We start from the raw sequence: 20,775 nt of genomic DNA, 5'->3' as shown, positions 1-20,775 counted from the left end.
AGGCTGATTTAAAAAGAGCTGAGAGCGGGAGAGGCTGATTTAAAAAGAGCACCGAGAGCGGGAGAGGCTGATATAAACAGAGCCGAGAGCGGGAGAGGCTGATTTAAACAGAGCCGAGAGCGGGAGAGGCTGATTTAAACAGAGCCGCGAGCGGGAGAGGCTGATTTAAACAGAGCCGAGAGCGGGAGAGGCTGATTTAAACAGAGCCGAGAGCGGGAGAGGCTGATTTAAAAAGAGCCGAGAGCAGGAGAGGCTGCTTTAAAAAGAGCACCGAGTGCGGGAGAGGCTGATTTAAACAGAGCCGAGAGCGGGAGAGGCTGATTTAAACAGAGCCGAGAGCGGGAGAGGCTGATTTAAACAGAGCCGAGAGCGGGAGAGGCTGATTGAAACAGAGCTGAGAGCGGGAGAGGCTGATTTAAACAGAGCCGAGAGCGGGAGAGGCTGATTTAAACAGTGCTGAGAGCGGGAGAGGCTGATTTAAACAAAGCCGAGAGCGGGAGAGGCTGATTTAAACAGAGCCGAGAGTGGGAGAGGCTGATTTAAACAGAGCACCGAGAGCGGGAGGGGCTGATTTAAAAAGTACGCCGAGTGCGGGAGAAGCTGATTTAAACAGAGCCGATAGCGGGAGGGGCTGATTTAAAAAGTGCGCCGTGAGCGGGAGAGGCTGATTTAAACAGCCGAGAGCGGGAGAGGCTGATTTAAACAGAGCCGAGAGCGGGAGAGGCTGATTTATACAGCCGAGAGCGGGAGAGGCTGATTTAAACAGAGCCGAGAGCGGGAGAGGCTGATTTAAACAGAGCCGAGAGCGGGAGAGGCTGATTTAAACAGAGCCGAGAGTGGGAGAGGCTGATTTAAACAGAGCCGAGAGCGGGAGAGGCTGATTTAAACAGAGCCGATAGTGGGAGAGGCTGATTTAAACAGAGCCGAGAGCGGGAGAGGCTGATTTAAACAGAGCTCCGAGAGCGGGGAGGCTGATTTAAACAGAGCCGAGAGCGGGAGAGGCTGATTTAAAAAGAGCCGAGAGCGGGAGAGGCTGGTTTAAACAGAGCCGAGAGCGTTAGAGGCTGATTTAAACAGAGCCGAGAGCGGGAGAGGCTGATTTAAACAGCTGAGAGCGGGAGAGGCTGATTTAAACATTGCCGAGAGCGGGAGAGGCTGATTTAAACAGAGCCGCGAGCGGGAGAGGCTGATTTAAACAGAGCCGAGAGCGGGAGAGGCTGATTTAAACAGAGCCGAGAGCGGGAGAGGCTGATTTAAAAAGAGCCGAGAGCAGGAGAGGCTGCTTTAAAAAGAGCACCGAGTGCGGGAGAGGCTGATTTAAACAGAGCCGAGAGCGGGAGAGGCTGATTTAAACAGAGCCGAGAGCGGGAGAGGCTGATTTAAACAGAGCCGAGAGCGGGAGAGGCTGATTTAAACAGAGCCGAGAGCGGGAGAGGCTGATTTAAACAGAGCTGAGAGCGGGAGAGGCTGATTTAAACAGAGCCGAGAGCGGGAGAGGCTGATTTAAACAGAGCCGAGAGTGGGAGAGGCTGATTTAAACAGAGCACCGAGAGCGGGAGGGGCTGATTTAAAAAGTACGCCGAGTGCGGGAGAAGCTGATTTAAACAGAGCCGATAGCGGGAGGGGCTGATTTAAAAAGTGCGCCGAGAGCGGGAGAGGCTGATTTAAACAGCCGAGAGCGGGAGAGGCTGATTTAAACAGAGCCGAGAGCGGGAGAGGCTGATTTAAACAGCCGAGAGCGGGAGAGGCTGATTTAAACAGAGCCGAGAGCGGGAGAGGCTGATTTAAACAGAGCCGAGAGCGGGAGAGGCTGATTTAAACAGAGCCGAGAGTGGGAGAGGCTGATTTAAACAGAGCCGAGAGCGGGAGAGGCTGATTTAAACAGAGCCGATAGTGGGAGAGGCTGATTTAAACAGAGCCGAGAGCGGGAGAGGCTGATTTAAACAGAGTTCCGAGAGCGGGAGAGGCTGATTTAAACAGAGCCGAGAGCGGGAGAGGCTGATTTAAAAAGAGCCGAGAGCGGGAGAGGCTGGTTTAAACAGAGCCGAGAGCGTTAGAGGCTGATTTAAACAGAGCCGAGAGCGGGAGAGGCTGATTTAAACAGCTGAGAGCGGGAGAGGCTGATTTAAACATTGCCGAGAGCGGGAGAGGCTGATTTAAACAGAGCCGAGAGCGGGAGAGGCTGATTTAAACAGAGCCGAGAGCGGGAGAGGCTGATTTAAACAGAGCCGAGAGCGTTAGAGGCTGATTTAAACAGAGCCGAGAGCGGGAGAGACTTATTTAAACAGAGCCGAGAGCGGGAGAGGCTGATTTAAACAGCCGAGAGCGGGAGAGGCTGATTTAAACAGAGCCGAGAGTGGGAGAGGCTGATTTAAACAGAGCCGAGAGTGGGAGAGGCTGATTTAAACAGAGCCGAGAGCGGGAGAGGCTGATTTAAACAGAGCCGAGAGCGGGAGAGGCTGGTTTAAACAGCCGAGAGCGGGAGAGGCTGATTTAAACAGCCGAGAGCGGGAGAGGCTGATTTTAAAAGAGCCGAGAGCGGGAGAGGCTGATTTTAAAAGAGCGCAGTAACCTTTTATGTGGCACCTTATCGAATGCCTTCTGGAAATCCAAATACACGACATCTGTCTTTCATTCTGTCAGCACAATTTACACTTCATCTAGAGCCATCCTTTGTTTCTTAACTGTCCCATTACCATCTCCTTTTGCCTTGAATACCTCTCAATGTGTCTTAACCTCTCCTGCCTTCTATCCTATCACAGACCTTCCCTTTTGTTCTTTCATCCCCTCCCCCCTTTCCCAGCCCCTACACCTGCTTAAAAATCTGTTCCATTTCCTGCTTTTTTCCAGTTCTGGCGAAAGGTCATCGACCTGAAATGTTAACTCTGTTTCTTTCTTCACAGATGCTGCCTGACCTGCTGAGTATCTCCAGCATTTTCTGTTTTTATTTCAGATTTCCAGCATCTGCAGCATTTTCTTTTTGTACACGACATCTACTGGTTCCCCTTTATCCACCCTGCTCGTTACATCCTGAAAAAACTCCAGCAAATTTGTCAAACATGATTTCCCTTTCATAAAACCATGCTGACTCTGCTTGACTATATTGTGATTTTCTAAATGCCCTGCTATCACTTCCTTAATGATGGACTCCAGCATTTTCCCAATGACAGATGTTAGGCTAACTGGTCAATAGTTGCCTGCTTTCTGTCTCCTCCTTTGGTAAATAGGGGCGTTACATTTGCGGTTTTCCAGTCTGCTGGGACCTCTCCAGAATCCAGGGAATTTTGGTAGATTGCAACCAGCGCATCCACTATCTCTGCAGCCACCTCTTTTAAGACTCTAGGATGCAGGCCATCGGGTCCAGGGAACTTGTCCACCTTTAGTTCCATTAGTTTGCCTAGTACTTTCTCTCTCGTGATCGTGATTGTTTTAAGATCTCCCCCCCACCCCAATAGCCCCTTGATTATCCATTATTGGGATGCTTTTAGCGTCTTCTACCGTGAAGACCGATACAAAATATTTGTTCAAAGTCTCCGCCATTTCCTTCTTTCCCATTATTAATTCCCCAGACTCATCCTCTAGGGGACCAATGTTTACTTCAGCTACTTTCTTCTTTTTTATATACCTGTAGAAGCTCTTACTGTCTGTTTTAATATTTCTTGCTAGCTTACTCTCATAAGCTATCTTCTCTCTATCATTTTTTTAGTCGTCCTTTGCTGGTTTTTAAAAATGTCCCAATCCTTTTGCCTTCCACTATTCTTCGCAACATTGTATGCCTTTGTTTTCAATTTGATACCATCCTTCACTTCCTTAGTTAGCCACGGATGGTTCATCCTTCTCTTAGAGTCTTTCTTTCTCACAGGAATATATCTTTGCTGAGAGTTATGAAACATCATCTTAAATGTTTGCCACTGCTTTTCTACAGTTTTACCCTGTAATATATTTTCCCTGTCCACTTTAACTAGGTTTGCCTTCATACCTTTGTAATTACCTTGATTTAAGTTCAGGACACTAGTTTGAGATATAGCTTTCTCACCCTCAAACTGAGTTTGAAATTCTACCATGCTATGATCACTCTTCCCAAGAGGATCCTTCACTTCAAGATTGTTAATTAATCCAGCCTCGTTACACATTACCAGATCTAAAATAGTCTGCTCCCTGGTTGGTTCCACAACGTATTGTTCCAAGAAACCACCCCTTATGCACTCTAAGAACTCTTCCTCAAGTGTACCTTTGCCAATTTGCTTTGGAAAGGCTGATTTAAAAAGAGCCAAGAGCGGGAGAGGCTGATTAAAAAAGAGCGCCGAGAGCAGGAGAGGCTGATTTAAACAGAGCACCGAGAGCGGGAGAGGCTGATTTAAAAAGAGCACCGAGAGCGGGAGAGGCTGATTTAAACAGAGCCGAGAGCAGGAGAGGCTGATTTAAACAGAGCCGAGAGCGGGAGAGGCTGATTTAAACAGTGCCGAGAGCGGGAGAGGCTGATTTAAAAAGAGCTGAGAGCGGGAAGGCTGATTTAAAAAGAGCACCGAGAGCGGGACAGGCTGATTTAAACAGAGCCGAGAGCGGGAGAGGCTGATTTAAACAGAGCCGAGAGCGGGAGAGGCTGATTTAAACAGAGCCGAGAATGGGAGAGGCTGATTTAAAAAGAGCTGAGAGCGGGAGAGGCTGATTTAAAAAGAGCACCGAGAGCGGGAGAGGCTGATTTAAACAGAGCCGAGAGCGGGAGAGGCTCATTTAAACAGAGCCGAGAGCGGGAGAGGCTGATTTAAACAGAGCCGAGAGCGGGAGAGGCTGATTTAAACAGAGCCGAGAGCGGGAGAGGCTGATTTAAACAGAGCCGCGAGCGGGAGAGGCTGATTTAAACAGAGCCGAGAGCGGGAGAGGCTGATTTAAACAGAGCCGATAGCGGGAGAGGCTGATTTAAAGAGAGCCGAGAGCGGGAGAGGCTGATTTAAACAGAGCCGAGAGCGGGAGAGGCTGATTTAAAAAGAGCCGAGAGCGGGAGAGGCTGATTTAAAAAGAGCCGAGAGCAGGAGAGGCTGCTTTAAAAAGAGCACCGAGAGCGGGAGAGGCTGATTTAAACAGAGCCGAGAGCGGGAGAGGCTGATTTAAACAGAGCCGAGAGCGGGAGAGGCTGATTTAAACAGAGCCGAGAGCGGGAGAGGCTGATTTAAACAGAGCCGAGAGCGGGAGAGGCTGATTTAAACAGAGCCGAGAGCGGGAGAGGCTGATTTAAACAGAGCCGAGAGCGGGAGAGGCTGATTTAAACAGAGCACCGAGAGCGGGAGGGGCTGATTTAAAAAGTACGCCGAGTGCGGGAGAAGCTGATTTAAACAGAGCCGAGAGCGGAAGGGGCTGATTTAAAAAGTGCGCCGAGAGCGGGAGAGGCTGATTTAAACAGCCGAGAGCGGGAGAGGCTGATTTAAACAGAGCCGAGAGCGGGAGAGGCTGATTTAAACAGCCGAGAGCGGGAGAGGCTGATTTAAACAGAGCCGAGAGCGGGAGAGGCTGATTTAAACAGAGCCGAGAGCGGGAGAGGCTGATTTAAACAGAGCCGAGAGTGGGAGAGGCTGATTTAAACAGAGCCGAGAGTGGGAGAGGCTGATTTAAACAGAGCCGAGAGCGGGAGAGGCTGATTTAAAAAGTGCGCCGAGTGCGGGAGAAGCTGACTTAAACAGAGCGCCGAGGGCGGGAGCAGCTGCCTCCCTGCGGAGCGAACGGACCTGTGAAGGGATAAAAAAAATCAAAGTGTGACCTCACAGGAAAGCAGTGATTGGTTGGTGAGTGCTTTTCTCTTTTTTTCTAAACTAGGGCATTGGTTTAAATTAAGAGCTGTGATTTTAGATTAAAAATTATATATAGATAATTAAGTGATATTCTGAACTTGAAAACCTATTTAGTTAAATAAAATACAATAGAGATGGCAGGGCAGGTGATGTGCTGCAGCTGTAGCGTGTGGGAGCTGGTGGACCTCAGTGTGATCAACAGCGACCACATCTGCAGTAAGTGTCTGCAGCTCGAGGAACTTCGGCTCAGAGTTGATGAGCTGGAGTCCGAGCTTCGGACACTGCAATGCATCAGGTATGGGGAGAGTTACCTGGACACTTTGATCCAGGAGGCAGTCACACCCCTTAGGATAAATACTTCAAATTTGGTCCGTGGTCAGGGACAGGAGGGTTATGACTATGAGTGAGGCAGGTATGTGGATCCAGAAGGTAGCATTGGAGGAGCCTCAGCCCATGCACTTGCCCAACAGTTACGAGGTGTTTGCAGCCTGTGCGGACGAGAGCAGGGACTGCAGAGAGGATGAGCAAACTGACCACAGCACCGTGGTACAGGGGCCATTCAAGTTGGGGGAGCAAAAAGAAATGTAGTAGTGGTAGGGGACAGTATAGTTAGGAGGATAGATACAGGTCTCTGCAGCCAAGAGCGTGAGTCCTGACAGCTGTGTTGCCTGCCTGGTGCCAGGGTTAAGGACATCTCCTCAGGGCTGGAGAGGAACTTGAAGTGGGAAGGGAGGATCCAGTTGTCGTGGTCCATGTAGGAACCAACGACATAGATAGGACTAAGAAAGAGGTTCTGCTGAATGAGTTTGAGGAGCTAGGATCCAAATTAAAAACAAGGATTACTACCTGAGCCATGAGCAAATTGGCATAGGGTCAATAAGATCAGAGAGTTGAATGCGTGGCTCAAAGGTGTGGAAGAAATGGGTTTCGATTCATGGGGCACTGGCACCCGTACTGGGCAAAGAGGGAGCTGTTCCATTGGGATGGGCTTCACTTGAACCATGCTGGGACCAGTGCCCTGGCGCATTGAATAACTAGGGCTGTAGCTATGGCTTTAAACTAAATAGTTGGGGGGAGGGTTCAGGTGAAGGGAATTTAGAAAGTCAAAAAGAAAGGAGAAGGCAATAGTGTCGGGTAGCGATAGGGGTAATGAGAGCCAGTGTGACAGGAAGAGACAGAGCGTACAAATTTAAGAGTGCACCAGCAAATAGAGTAAGAGTAGAGAAAAATGGTAAAAAGACAAAATTAAAGGCTCTTTATCTGAATGCATACAGCATTCGTAACAAGGTAGATGTTGACGGCACAAACAGAAATAAATGGATATGATCTGATCGCCAATACAGAGACGTGGTTGCAAGGTGGCCAAGGCTGGGAACTGAATATTCAGGGATATTTGACATTTCAGAAGGATAGGCAGAATGGAAAAGGAGGTGGGGTAGTTCTGTTAATAAAGGAAGACATCAGTGCAGTGGTGAGAAATGATATTGGCTCAGAAGATCAAGATGTAGAATCAGTTTGGGTGGAGATAAGAACTGGTATGGGAAAGAAGTCACCGGTGGGAGTAGTCTATAGACCCCCTAACCGTAGCTACACTGTAAGGCAGAGAATAAATCAAGAAATAATGGGGGCTTGTAAGAAAGGTACTGCAATAATCATGGGCAATTTTAATCTTCATATAGATTGGGCAAATCAAATTGGCAAAGGTAGCCTTGAGGATGAGTTCATAGAATGTATTTGGGATGGTTTCTTAGAACAATACATTGTGGAAGCAACCAGGGAGCAGGTAATGTGTAACGAGACAGGATTAATTTATGATCTAATTGTAAAGGATCCTCTAGGGAAGAGTGATCATAGCATGATTGAATTTCAAATTCAGTTTGAGGGTGAGAAACTTGTGTCTGAAACTAGTGTCCTAAACTTAAATAAATGCAATTACAAAGGTATGAAGACAGAGTTGGCTAAAGTGGACTGGGAAAATAGATTAAAGAGTAAGACGGTAGATAAGCAGTGGCAGACATTTAAGGAGATCTTTCATAACTCTCAACAAAGGTTTATTCCAGTGAGAAATACTCTAAGAGAAGGATGAACCATCCATGGCTAACGAAGGAAGTTAAGGATGGTATCAAATTGAAGGAAAAGGCATACAATGTTGCAAAGATTAGTGGTGGGCCAGAGGATTGGAAAATTTTTAGAAACCAGCAAAGGATGACTAAAAAAATAAAGAGGGAGAAGATAGATTATGAGAGTAAACTAACAAGAAATATAAACACAGACAGTAAGAGCTTCTACAGGTATATAAAAAGGAAGAGAGTAGCTAAAGTAAACGTTGGTCCCTTAGAGGATGAGACTGGGGAATTAATAATGGGAAACAGAAATGGCAGAGACTTTGAACAAATATTTTGTATCGGTCTTCACGGTAGAAGACACTAAAAGCATCCCAATAATAATTGATAGTCAAGGGGCTACAGGGAGGGAGGAACTTAAAACAATCACTATGGGCTGGATTTTATCAATGGGGGTGCGTTGGGGGCGGGGTTGCTGGTTGTCGGGTTTCAGTCCTGCCCCCCAATGACGTCCGGCCAACCCATGCTATTTTCCCTTGATTAACCTTGTTAAGCCCGCCCTATGGGCTTAGCAGACCAATTAAAGGAAAGCCGGTGACAGAGAATATCAGCGTATGACGTTTCATCTGTCAAAAAGTTTTGACAGATGAATTGTCATCATTTGATAGCTTTGAGAAGCTGTCAAACACTGACAAATCTCTGTTCTTTGGTGAGTCCTTGTACTCAAGACTCACCAAACCTCTTTCCTGAGCAGAAATCAGGTGGCTGTTGCATCGGAGAATGCAGCAGCCATTCTGTCATCTCTGCCGTGGAGATGAGGAGCCTCCGGATCCCCAAGGGTTAAAGCCTGCAGGAAGAAACAAAGGTAAGGAAACTTTTTTGAACACTTTTCACTCGCCTCCCATACTTACCTCTCTACACTTGTACCCATCACTCACCTCCACAGCACACTTTTCGACCCCTCTCGCCCCCGCAGACCCACTGCTCGCCTCGCTGACCCTGGCAGGGTTTCCCGACGTCGGGAAGCCCACACGTGTTGGTAAAATGGGGATAATCCTCTTAACTGCCTGTTAACTACCTGTTAACAGGCAGTTAAGTGGCTGTAATCCCCTTCCCGCCTCGAGGGGACGGGTCCCAGCGCGAGTTGTGGACCCGCCTCCTGGGAAGATGGTACGGAGGCGGGTTGGGAGTGGCTTCAGTACCCGCTCACAGTTTCTGCCATTTTCCCAGCAGTCCCGCCTCCAAACCCGCCTCCAAACCCGCCTCCCCAGGGCTGGCAAAATTCCCCCCTATCACTAGAGAAAAAGTACTAGGCAAACTAATAGGACTAAAGGCTGACAAGTCCCCTGGAGCTGATGGCCTGCACCCTTGAGGTTCAAAAGAAGTGGCTGCAGAGATAGTGGATGCGTTGGTTGTGATCTACCAAAATTCTCTGGATTCTGGAGAGGTCCCAGCGGATTGGAAAACCGTAAATGTAACTCCTTTATTCAATCAAGGAGGGAGACAGGAAGCAGGAAACTATAGGCCAGTTAGCCTAACATCTGTTATTGGGAAAATGCTGGAATCCATTATTAAGGAATTATTAGAAAATCATAATACAATCAAGCAGAGTCAACATGGTTTTATGAAAGGGAAATCATGTTTGACAAATTTACTAGAGTTCTTTGAGGATGTAACGAGCAGGGTGGATTAAGGGGAACCAGTAGATGTAGTGTATTTGGATTTCCAGAAGGCATTCGATAAGGTGCCGCATAAAAGGTTACTGCGCAAGATAAGAGCGCACGGTGTTGGGGGTAATAGATTGGATAGATGATTGGCTAACTAACAGAAAACAGTGAGTCGGAATAAATTAGTCATTTTCAGGTTGGCAAACTGTAGCTAGTGGGGTGCCACAGTGATCAGTGCTGGGGCCTCAACTATTCACAATCTATATTAATGACTTGGATGAAGGGACTGAGAGTACTGTTGCCAAATTTGCTAACGATACAAAGATAGGTGGGAAAGCAAGTTGTGAAGAGTACACAATGGGGTCGATTTTAACTCAGCTGTGAGGCGGGCTTTGAGGCATGTGGGGGGTTAAAATCGCAGAAACTGGGGGTCGGGACCCCCCCGCCTGGTTCCCGACCCCGAGCCATTTTAACCCAGGCATGTCTGATGGTCCTGAATCAGTCCCGCCTCCAATAGGCGGGACTGGGCTTTAAGGCCCTTAATCAGCAATAATTGGCCTTTATAATCCCATTTCAACAGGCCCATGCATTTTTAACCCTTTTCCCATGTAAAACACACCTGGTGGGGATCACGACTGTGAAACTTGGTGTGAGCACTATTGGCTGGCTGACTATCAGCTGCAGGTCAACCATTAAAGATGAGATTTGATCAGTCATCATTTGCAGGTGGCAGGACTTTGTTGTTTCAGGCCTGGGGCAACTTTTACCAGGCTTAACCACACTTGTGGAAGGTTGGAGCCTCACACACATCTCCAGTGTGATCTCCTGGGTAACCCCGCTCGCCACCTTCACTCAGCGCTTCCTCAACAGAGGCATATACCAGAAGCATGGGAGCCATTTATTTCCTTCCCTTCTGGGCATTAGATTAGCTTGAGCACCAGCAGAACCAGGAACAACAGCAGCAGCAACAGGAGCGCCAGGCTGCTGCTCACCCACCTTGTAGGGGGTGGCCTGTGGGGTGGCGCATGCGCCCAGTCAGTTATGCCCCTGACTGTTTATGAGCGGTTCGAATCGCTCCCACGCCCCTGGGATCTAGACACCGGACTTAGGTACAAGGCGGCGGTACAGAGAAGACTCGAGTAGACAGGTGGTTGGATGTAAACAAAAAACAAGATTTTATTGAAGAGAAAAATTAATACAATCTTATGGAAAATTACTAGTGTACACTTCTACAGGCAAATTACAAAAAAAGGAATAACTATACTTGTACAGGGAATGGGGAACACACGGCACATCGAGGGAAAACAACTATCTTGACAATCCCCTTATCCTTATCCCACCCCCTTTACCTAACTAGATTAAGCTATGAGGGGTCAGAACTTCATGCTCACCAATCAAAAGGGGTCTGCTGAACTCAAAACAGCAGTGGGGTTCGGGGTTCGCTCTTGGTGCTCTCTGGAGCCTGCTGTCGTCACGTGGTCTCCGAGTGCTGCAAGGGTGTTGTCCAGGTACACGTACCCCAAAGTTAAAGTCTCCGCTTGGGCACTTTACCTTGCAGGGATGATTCTTCTTCGTCGGCCGACAGTTTGAGTTTGTTTGAAGATAGTCGCAGGCCGGCTGAGGCTGAAGGCCCGATGATTCGAAGCCTACCCTCAGTCCGTCTTCCTCAGTTGGTCTTCCTCAGTTGGTCTTCCCTCCTCCCCTCATCGCGTCCCGCCTCGCCTGGCCTGAATTGTCCGTGTCCGCCCGATGCAGTGCCTGGGCGATTTCCAGATGGAGTGGGGAAAGGCCAGGGGGTAAGCGCGGGACGGGGAAAGAGCGACAGCCACGAGGGCGAGGGGCAGAAGAGCCAAGCAGAGAGCAGAGCACATCAGAGCAGAGCAGAGCTTGCTACCCGGGGCCTTCAATTATACTTCTTTTGAAGACCCTTATCTGCGCGCCAAATCAGGTTAGCTCTTTGTCTTAATTTTGGCAGGCTATATTAAATAATGGTGGCAATCTATACTAACTGCTTTTAGATGGCCGGTAATTGCATCTACCGGCCCGATAATTGACTTGTTTTGTCATGAATGTTCCTTGATGGGCCTGTCCAGCCTCGATGGCTTCCTTAATCTGTTGTCGATTATATATGTAAACTGCTTGATGGCCTTAACTATAGGCCTAACTGAATTTAGATTTGTCTCCAATTCGATCTAATACATAATTCAAAGTCCTGTCTGGTTTCAAAATACAAAGTCTCTCTTCACAGAAACTGCAGCTTTGGTTTCAATTTCTCCACAAGCTGCCTTCGTTGCAGAGTCTAAGTTTTAAAATTTCACAGGCTTTCTGCCACGAGGCGCGGACGCCATTTTGGGTACCCTTTTTCATTAAAATGTCCATGCAGGGTCCCTTTTCTGATTAATAACCTTCGGGAAAATGTAGAAATTTTGTGAATCTTACAACCTGAAGCTGCACAGGCCAGAAGGGGCCAGCGCTTGAAAGTGGCTTGAGAGCACCTTGCTGCACATCAGGGGGCCATGGGGACCCGTATCTGCACTGGCAGTCCTATTCAGAAGGACTTCCATGAAGGTCTGGTTTCTCTGTTCAATAGATGCCCATCGCTCCTCAAGAGATGTCATTCTATTATGAACACTCACCATGCTTTCCATACCCTGGCGACTTATCTCCTCCATGGAGGTTGCCATCCTTTCCATGGTGATGCGTTCATGTGCCAATGACTCCACAAAGGCTCTGCTCATGTTCGCTATGGACTCCTCCATTTGCTCCACACTCACATCGACCCTGGAGACAAAACCTGCCAGAGACTCCTGCATCTGTTCCTGGAGTTCCAGCCCCGCTGATCTTATGGATGGACCCAGAGGCAGAGGGTTGACATGCAGCTGAGCCGAGCTGGCAGAGTCCTACGCCCTCTGACTAGCACTCTCCACTGCTGTCACTGTCTCCACAATCTGCTGATCCTCACTTGTGAGCTGTGATACACCAGGTGACAACACTACTCTATGTCCTGAAGGTCCCACCGAGGTGTGAGTGTCTGCGCTGGTGCTGGGTGCGCTGAATTCTGCTGACGCTGCGCCCTCAGAAGTTGCAGATTCCTCTGAGGAGTCTGGAAGTTCAGGCTCTTCCTCCTGGACAGTGGGGACGAGGGCTCTCGATGGTCCTGTGGAGGAGTAAAGGAAAGAGTTAGAGATGTGAGGTCAAAGTTACATGCACATTGCATATTGCAGATGATCATAGGTCCATCTGTTATAGCTTCAGAATCATTATCAGCGACTCATGCAATGTCAATGAGAGAGATGAAAAACTATTCTGTCACCAGCTTGCTGTGATGCACCCGTCTGTCCGTCCACCACTTGCGCCTCATCCTCCAGTCCTACGATCTCCAGGACCGCCTCCTCCCAGGGGGTGAGGTGGGCTACTGATGGTGGCCCTCCTCCTGTCCTCGCTCGTTCTCTTTTATTGTGAGCTCTCTTTTCCTGCAATGAGGGAGACAAGTGGAGTTTGAGTGAGAATGAAGAAGTGAGTGTAGAGAATCCATAGCATAGATGCTTAGAAGGAGACAAAGATGGAGTGAGGTGGCAAGACCAAGGGCCCTCCCTGTGTGTTGTCAGTTGTTTTCATAGCATCAGAGTGATAGGGAGTGTGAGGGCTGCATAGACGAATAGTTAGGTGAATGTGAGCATAGAGAGAGAGGGAATGGGTAAGGGTGCATGGATGTCAGTGCCAAGTGGGATGTGGAGGAAGAGATTGCTAAAGCTGAGTGCTGGTGAGGAGAGGCAATGGAGATCAGATTGAGAGTGATGGGAACTTCATACTTACTTTTCCAGTGTGCTGAAGGTCATGAAATCTCTTCCTGCACTGTATCCAGGTTCTGCGGGTAGCCGATAAGGAGTTGACCTCCTCTGCCACTTGCAGCCACACAGCCTTTGTCTGCTGGGGAGGCATCTTCCTCCCCGATGAAGGGAAGAGCACCTCCTTCTGAGCTCTTGCTCCCTCCACTAAAGCCTGCAGGGCAACGTCGTCAAAACGGTGTGCAGACCTTGGTCTTTCTCTTGCCATTCTGCTTCCAGCTCAGTGGATCAGCAAATGCCAAAAGGTTGGCAGCCTGCAGAAGAAGCAAGGCTTGTTGCAGACCCTAAATGCAGCAGCAATAATGACATCATATTATGCGAATTTCTGACTGGAAATACTCATTTGCGAAGGGTTCCCACACATTGGAAATCAATTGGCCAATTGAGTTAAAATTGCATCAATCTCACACACCCATTTAGATTCGTGTGGGAAACACCAAATTCGGGGAACCCGACAATTTCCCGCACCTGAGTTAAAATCAAGCCCAATGAGTCTGCAAAGGGATATAGATTGGTTAAGTGAATGGGCACAGATTTGGCAGATGGAGTATAATGTAAGATTTTTGGTAGGAAGAATAAAAAAGCAAAATTGTATCATTTAAATGGAGAGAGACTACAGAATGCTGCAGTACAGAGCGTTCTGGGTGTCCTCGTACATGAAACACAAAAAGCTAGCATGCATGTACAGCAAGTAATTAGGAAGGCAAATGGATATTGGCCTTTATTGCAAGGGGGATGGAGTATAAAAGTAGGGAAGTCTTGCTACACCTGTACAGGGCGTTGGTGAGACCACATCTGGAGTACTGCGTACAGTTTTGGTCTCCTTATTTAAGGAAGGATATACTTGCATTGGAGGCAGTTCAGAGAAGGTTCACTAGGTTGATTCTTGAGTTGAAGGGGTTGTCTTATGAAGAAAGGTTGAGCAGGTTGGGCCTATACTCATTGGAGTGTAGAAGAATGAGAGGTGATCTTATTGAAACATATAAGATTCTGAAGGGGCTTGACAGGGTAGATGCAGGAAGGATATTTCCCCTCGTGGGGGAATCTAGAACTAGGGGGCATAGTTTCAGAATAAGGGGTCGCCCATTTAAAACGGAGATGAGGAGGAATTTCTTCTCAGAGGGTCGTGAATCTTTGAAATGCTCTACTCCAGAAAGCTGTGGAGGCTGGGTCATTGAATATATTCAAGGTGGAGGTAGACAGATTTTTGAAAAACAGGAATCAATGGTTATGGGGAGCAGGCAGGAAAGTGGAGTTGAGGCCAAGATCAGATCAGCCATGATCTTATTGAATGGCCGAGCAGGCTCGCGGGGCCGAATGGCTTACTCCTGCTCCTATTTTTTATGTTCTTATGTTCTTAAAACATGCCACCTTGGGCAGGATTTTCATTGGGCCGTGCAGGCGGGATTGGAAGCGTGTGGGGAGTTAAAATCCCGAAATCGGGGGTCCCGACCCCATCCCGCACCCAACCCGCCTCCATGCCAGTTTCAAAGGAGGCGGGTACCCGCCCCACACTGGGACCCGCCTCCCTGAGGCGGGAAGGGGATTAGTTCCAATTAACTGCCTGTTAACAGGTAGTTAACAGGCAGTTTTTAGCCTAATCCCTATTTTTAATGTTGAAGTGTGGGATTCCCATAGGCTCCAAACCACGCCAAGTTAGAGGAGGCGGACCGTCAGAATGAAGGGCTTGGAGGGGTCGAGATGTCCGGTGTTCAGGTGAGTGATGGATGCATGAGTGCAAAGGTAAGTGTGTTTGGTGTGTGTAAAGTGTTTAAAGAAGTTTTACATACCTTTACTTACCTTTACAGCCTTCCTTCCTTCAGGTCTCATGAGTCCCTCATCTCACCGGCACAGAAAGCAGAATGGCTGCGAGCTGTCAAAAATTGCAGCATTCAGCTTTCTGTTCTGGGGAGATCTCTAAATCATCCTGAGAGAAAGGAATTAACTTAGAATACAGATTGTCAGTGTTTGACAACTTCAAACAGCTGTGAAACACTGATATTTCGTCTGTCAAAAGGTCTTGACAGATGAAATTTCATCTGTGACGTCACATGTTGTCGGGTGGCCCTTAATTGGCCCGCTGAGCCCGCTGGGCGGGCTCAACAAGGTCAATCAAGTCAAAATCGCGTGGGTTGGCTACAACTCGATGGAGGCGGGACTACAATCCCGAAAGTTGTAGTCCCGCCTCCTACCTGACTCCTCAATGAAAATCCAGCCCCTTATGTTTATAAGCTCAAAATATTGGGATCTTGAGTAAAATCTCATGTCATCTAAATCAAATTAGTTTAGAGACTTCCTCTGACTGGATGTCCATTGTTATCATCAAAGTGGTGTCTTCTGTTGACATATAGTGCCAGAAGACACTTTATGGAGGTTATTTGATTGAGAGGCATCACATCAAGCCTAGTCTTATCCTCACTTGGCATTCACACATGCATTTCCAGCAGAGGACACTAGATAATTCAGGAACTGTTTCCGTAATGAGATGGGGAGGAGGGAACAAGGGAAAAGACAAAGGAACATATGTGTACACAGTCAAAAAAAAGATGCTAACAGTATATATATGCATGATAATCACTCAGTGCAATGTCCTTTATAAGGTGAAAGTGGTACCATAAGGGTATTGTTCTGTAAGATGGAACTTTGGTAAACCCAGCATTGCCAAAGTTGAGGGATGGAGGTGGTGGGCAGTGGTAAACAATCGCAGCTATCATCTTGCAAGGGAACTTCTTGTGAAGCAGAGGGAATCTACCATATTTGTCTGAAGCATGTTGCGGGACTACTGCCACCTGAGAGAGGGCCTGACAAAATGGATCTCTGTCTCCTTGAATGAACACTCGACCAATCCTGCTAAGAGGATTCAGCAAAGCTGATCCAGTGGGGAAGCATAGCATTATCAAGTTGCTAGCAGTATTCCAGTAAAGGGGACCATGGCTATTAGAATCTTTTTTAACCCCTTCTATCCTGGAGTCAATGAAGCCAACTGTAATACCTACAACTGGTGCTTTGGCTGAATTTGGCTAACTTAACACAGTGTAGGGACCTTCCTGTTGTGTTGAGCATTGAATCAAACCACAAGTTATAATTTCCCATTACTCTGTAAGAGAAGCTGTTATAGGATGTTTAGAATTTGATCACTCCCAAAATGAAATTGGATCTTTTTTTGTCTTTTTCTCTCTCTTCTATTCTGAAAGCATCAATTGCTGCTAAGATACAATTCCATGGGTGCATTGTGGCAATGGCTGTTCATCTGTGAGACCAGACAGTTTTTTTTTACTGTGGTGGGCTGATCTCATCCTAATCTCATATTTCTAAACACAGATGCTTTCCAGCAGGGAGCAGCACCAGAAATTCTGACCTATTCCCCCCCCCCTTTCTGGCCTACAGGCTCAAGGTAAACTGTAGTGCCTCTACTGCCAACATGGTTCAGATCAGCCAATTCAGCACAGACTGAGGAGGGAAAAATACTTGTGATCTTGTGATTGTAGTGTATGTACCTTTAAGGGGAGAACTACTTTTTACAGCTCCTGTATACTGTAGTACCGGCAGTGACCACACCTGTATATAAACCCTGAGTAGGGATCTGTACAATTAGTTTTAGAATAACCCTCATCCAGTAAACACCTGTTGATTGTTCCCTGCAGTCTCATGTCTAGTTATTGAAGGACACACAACATCAAGATACACGAATCTAACACTGGCGACGAGAAGATTCAAACCTACCTGCAACTCTGCATCACCTCCCAGGGATTCGCTCCTGGAGAAAAGTGAAAGAAGAAGGCCGAGTCTAGAAGCACGGGCGTCGACCATCCAGCGGAGACTTGAACATCGCAGGGGAGGCTGATGAGAGCTGGGCTTGGTTCTCCAGTCACGGTGGTCCAGCGAAACGGGCTGGCAACAGGTACGGCACAGACCCTTCCCGGACAGCGGTGGCTAGAGCCGACCGACGGCACAGAAAAAGGCCGAGCAGTGTCGACGGGAGAAGAGAGAAGGTAGAGCGCACAGGGCGCAGCCGGTGTTCAGGACTGAGCAGCGTCAACGAGAGAGAGAGGCGCGCAGGAAAACGCGCAGAGCGCAGCCGGTGTTCAAGGGCCAAGCAGCGTCAGTGGGGAAGAAAGGAAAGCGTGGGAAACGCCATTTTGAGCCGCAGCGGAGAAGAAGGGAGAGCGCGGGAAAACGCCATTTTGAGCCGCAGCGGAGAAGAAGGGAGAGCGCGGTAAAACGCCATTTTGAGCCAGTCTAACCACACCCAGGGATGCCGAAGAGTGGCAGTGTCACAGCGTTCGACAATGAAGTCGAAGATTGGACGACATATGTTGAATGCATAGAAGTGTACTGCAAGGCGAATGAAGTGCCAGATGAGAGGAAAGCGCTGGTATTGTTGAATTCAATGGGTGCAAAAACGTATGGCTCACTGCGAAACCTAGTAACCCCAGAGAAGCCAGTGGACAAGGATTTTGGAAACATAGTGTCAATTCTACAGGACCACTTAAACCCCACGCCACTGCTGATAGCAGAAAGATTTAAGTTTCACAAAAGGAACCAGCATAAAGATGAACGTAATGCTGAGTATTTAACGGAACTGCGCAAGCTATTGAAACACTGCCAGTTTGGAACGGGACAAGCAGATACTTTAAGGGGCAAGTTTGTGTGTGGGCTTCAAAGTGAAGGAACCCAGAAACGGCTTCTATCAGAAAAGGATCTTACGCTGGACAAGGCCTTCAGCATGGCAGTATCACACGAAGCAGCCGCACGGGGCACTGCAGAGATACAACGGAGACCGCAAGAATATGGCACAAATGAAATGTCATACGGAACAGTGAAGTGCTATCGCTGCGGCAGAACAACACACGACCATAATGATTGCTGGTTCAAGGACAAAGTGTGTGTAATGATATCAGCAAATAGTGATGGTATTTGCCTGTTTGATTATGATGCCTTACCAGCATGTTTGCCTGATTGATTACTTATGCCTGACCAGCAGAGGGCATGTGAGAGACAAGCAGTTTAGTTTTGCTTTCGCTTTAGATGGATCACTAGCATGGTGTCTCCTGTAATGCTATATAAAGAGTTGAACAGACTTTAGATAAAAAGACATTCTCTTTCATAAATGTCTCGTCATTGAACCCACATACAAATCGATACATGGTGTCAGAAGTGATTGAAAGAGATGAAGAGGAAAAATCTGAAGTTAAATCAGCTCTCCACATATTAGCAAGCCAAAAGAGAACATCGTTACTTACCATTGGAGAATAGCTAATGAAGTGAAAAAATGGAAGGTTTACACCCACCGGCGAAGCTTCAGTTGACAGGTAATGTGGCTGAAAATTGGAGAAGGTTCAAACAACGTTTGGAGTTGTATTTATCAGCAATCGGAGCTGACGAGAAAAGTGATAAAATGAAAGCGTCATTGTTCTTACATGTCGTGGGTGATGAAGCGCTGGAGGTGTATAATAACTTCACATTCGCTGCTGATGGAGACAAAATGAAGCTAGATAAAATAATGGAACAGTTTGAGGCCTACTGCATACCTAAATGTAACGTGACGTTTGAGAGGCACAGATTTTTCACATGTGTACAGAAAACGGGAGAGACTATTGATCAGTATGTGACTGAACTGAGAAACTGAAGCAAAACATGTGAATTTGGGGGACTGACAGACTCGCTGATAAAAGACAGACTGGTGTGTGGTATTCCAGATAATGGTCTAAGGGTTAGACTGCTAAGAGAACAAGATCTAGACCTGGGAAAAGCCATAGCACTGTGTAGAGCCACAGAGACTGTGAAGTCGCAGGCAAAGGAGCTGTTCAGTGACAGTAGCTGCAACGTGGATGCAGTGAGTAAGAACGGACACAAACCGTTTAACAAAAAGAGCGCCAATGTGAAAAAAGAGGCGTGGCCAGCGAACAAAAATTAAAGGGGCAATCAAAAGTCATGTGGTCGATGCGGTACACAGCATACACCAAAAAGTGTCCAGCATATGGTAAAAAATGCAATAGTTGCAACAAAAACAACCATTATGCCCGTTGCTGTAAGAACCAAGCGCAACAAAGCAAGGTCCATGCAGTAGATGAAAGCAAGATAGAGGAGTTCAATGTAGATGTTGTGTCTGAAAACAAAGAAGAAAAAAGGGACTGGATGTTGACCCTAAAAGTGAATGACATACACATTCCATTTAAATTGGATACTGGAGCACAAGTTAATGTGATATCAGAGACTGATTTTAAGAAAATTAGACCCAGACCAAAGATACATGGAATAAAAGTGAAAGTGACAGGATACTCAGGTACTGATATACCAGTGAAAGGAAAATGCATTGTCAAAGTGACACACAAGGACAGAGAGCACACGTTAGCATTAATCGTGGTGCCAAAGGATGTGCAGGCCATACTAGGTTTAATAGCCTGTGAGAGACTGAACCTGGTAAAGAGAGTCCTCGTTGTGGAAAGCGAAGGAGAGACAGTCTATGATGAACTCATGAAAGAGTACAACGACCTATTTCAGGGTCTAGGCTGCATTCCAGGAGAACACATGATCAGAGTAGATAAAAGTATGCCAACGGTCATACATCCATGCAGAAAAGTTCCGTTTGATCTTCAAAAGCAACTGAAGGCAGAGTTGGACAGGATGGAAAGCCTGAACGTGATTCAGAAGATAGATGAGCCAACTGAGTGAGTGAGTTCCCTCGTCGTAGTAGACAAAAAGAATGGCAAGCTCAGAATTTGCCTGGATCCAAGAGATCTAAACAGAGCAATAAAGAGAGAGCACTTCAAGCTTCCTACACGTGAGGAAATCATGTCACAGTTTGCAAATGCAAAGTATTTCAGCAAGTTAGATGCATCATCAGGATTTTGGCAGATGAAACTGGACGAAGCAAGTTCAAAACTGTGCACGTTCAACAGTCCATTTGGCAGATACAGATTCCTAAGGTTACCATTTGGCATTGCCTCAGCTCCTGAAGTGTATCACAAAACTATCCATATGATCTATGAGCACCTGGAGGGAGTTGATACATCAATGGATGACATCATAGTATGGGGAACCACGAGAACTGAGCATGACGAGAGACTGAAAAAAGTGCTGGAAGCTACAAGGAAAACAAACCTGAAGCTGAATAGAGAGAAATGCCAGCTCGGGGTGACAGAACTGACATTCGTGGGAGATATCCTTAGCAGTGAGGGCATCAGACCAGATCCCAGAAAGGTGTCCGCCATTGAGAATATGCCAAAGCCACAATGCAAAAAGGACGTGCAGAGGTTTAATGGAATGATCAACTACATGGGTAAATTCATATCCAACCTCTCGGAAAAGATGGCGCCACTGAGAAGACTAATTGAAAAGAACATAGAATGGGAATGGAATCATGAGCATGAGAAGTCATGGAGCGATCTAAAGAAACTGCTCACAGAGG

This window comes from Somniosus microcephalus, chromosome 8, assembly GCF_052327205.1.
Source record: "Somniosus microcephalus isolate GS21.2 chromosome 8, FLI_Smic_1.0, whole genome shotgun sequence".
NCBI lineage: Eukaryota > Metazoa > Chordata > Chondrichthyes > Squaliformes > Somniosidae > Somniosus > Somniosus microcephalus.
This window is presented reverse-complemented; position numbering follows the sequence as displayed.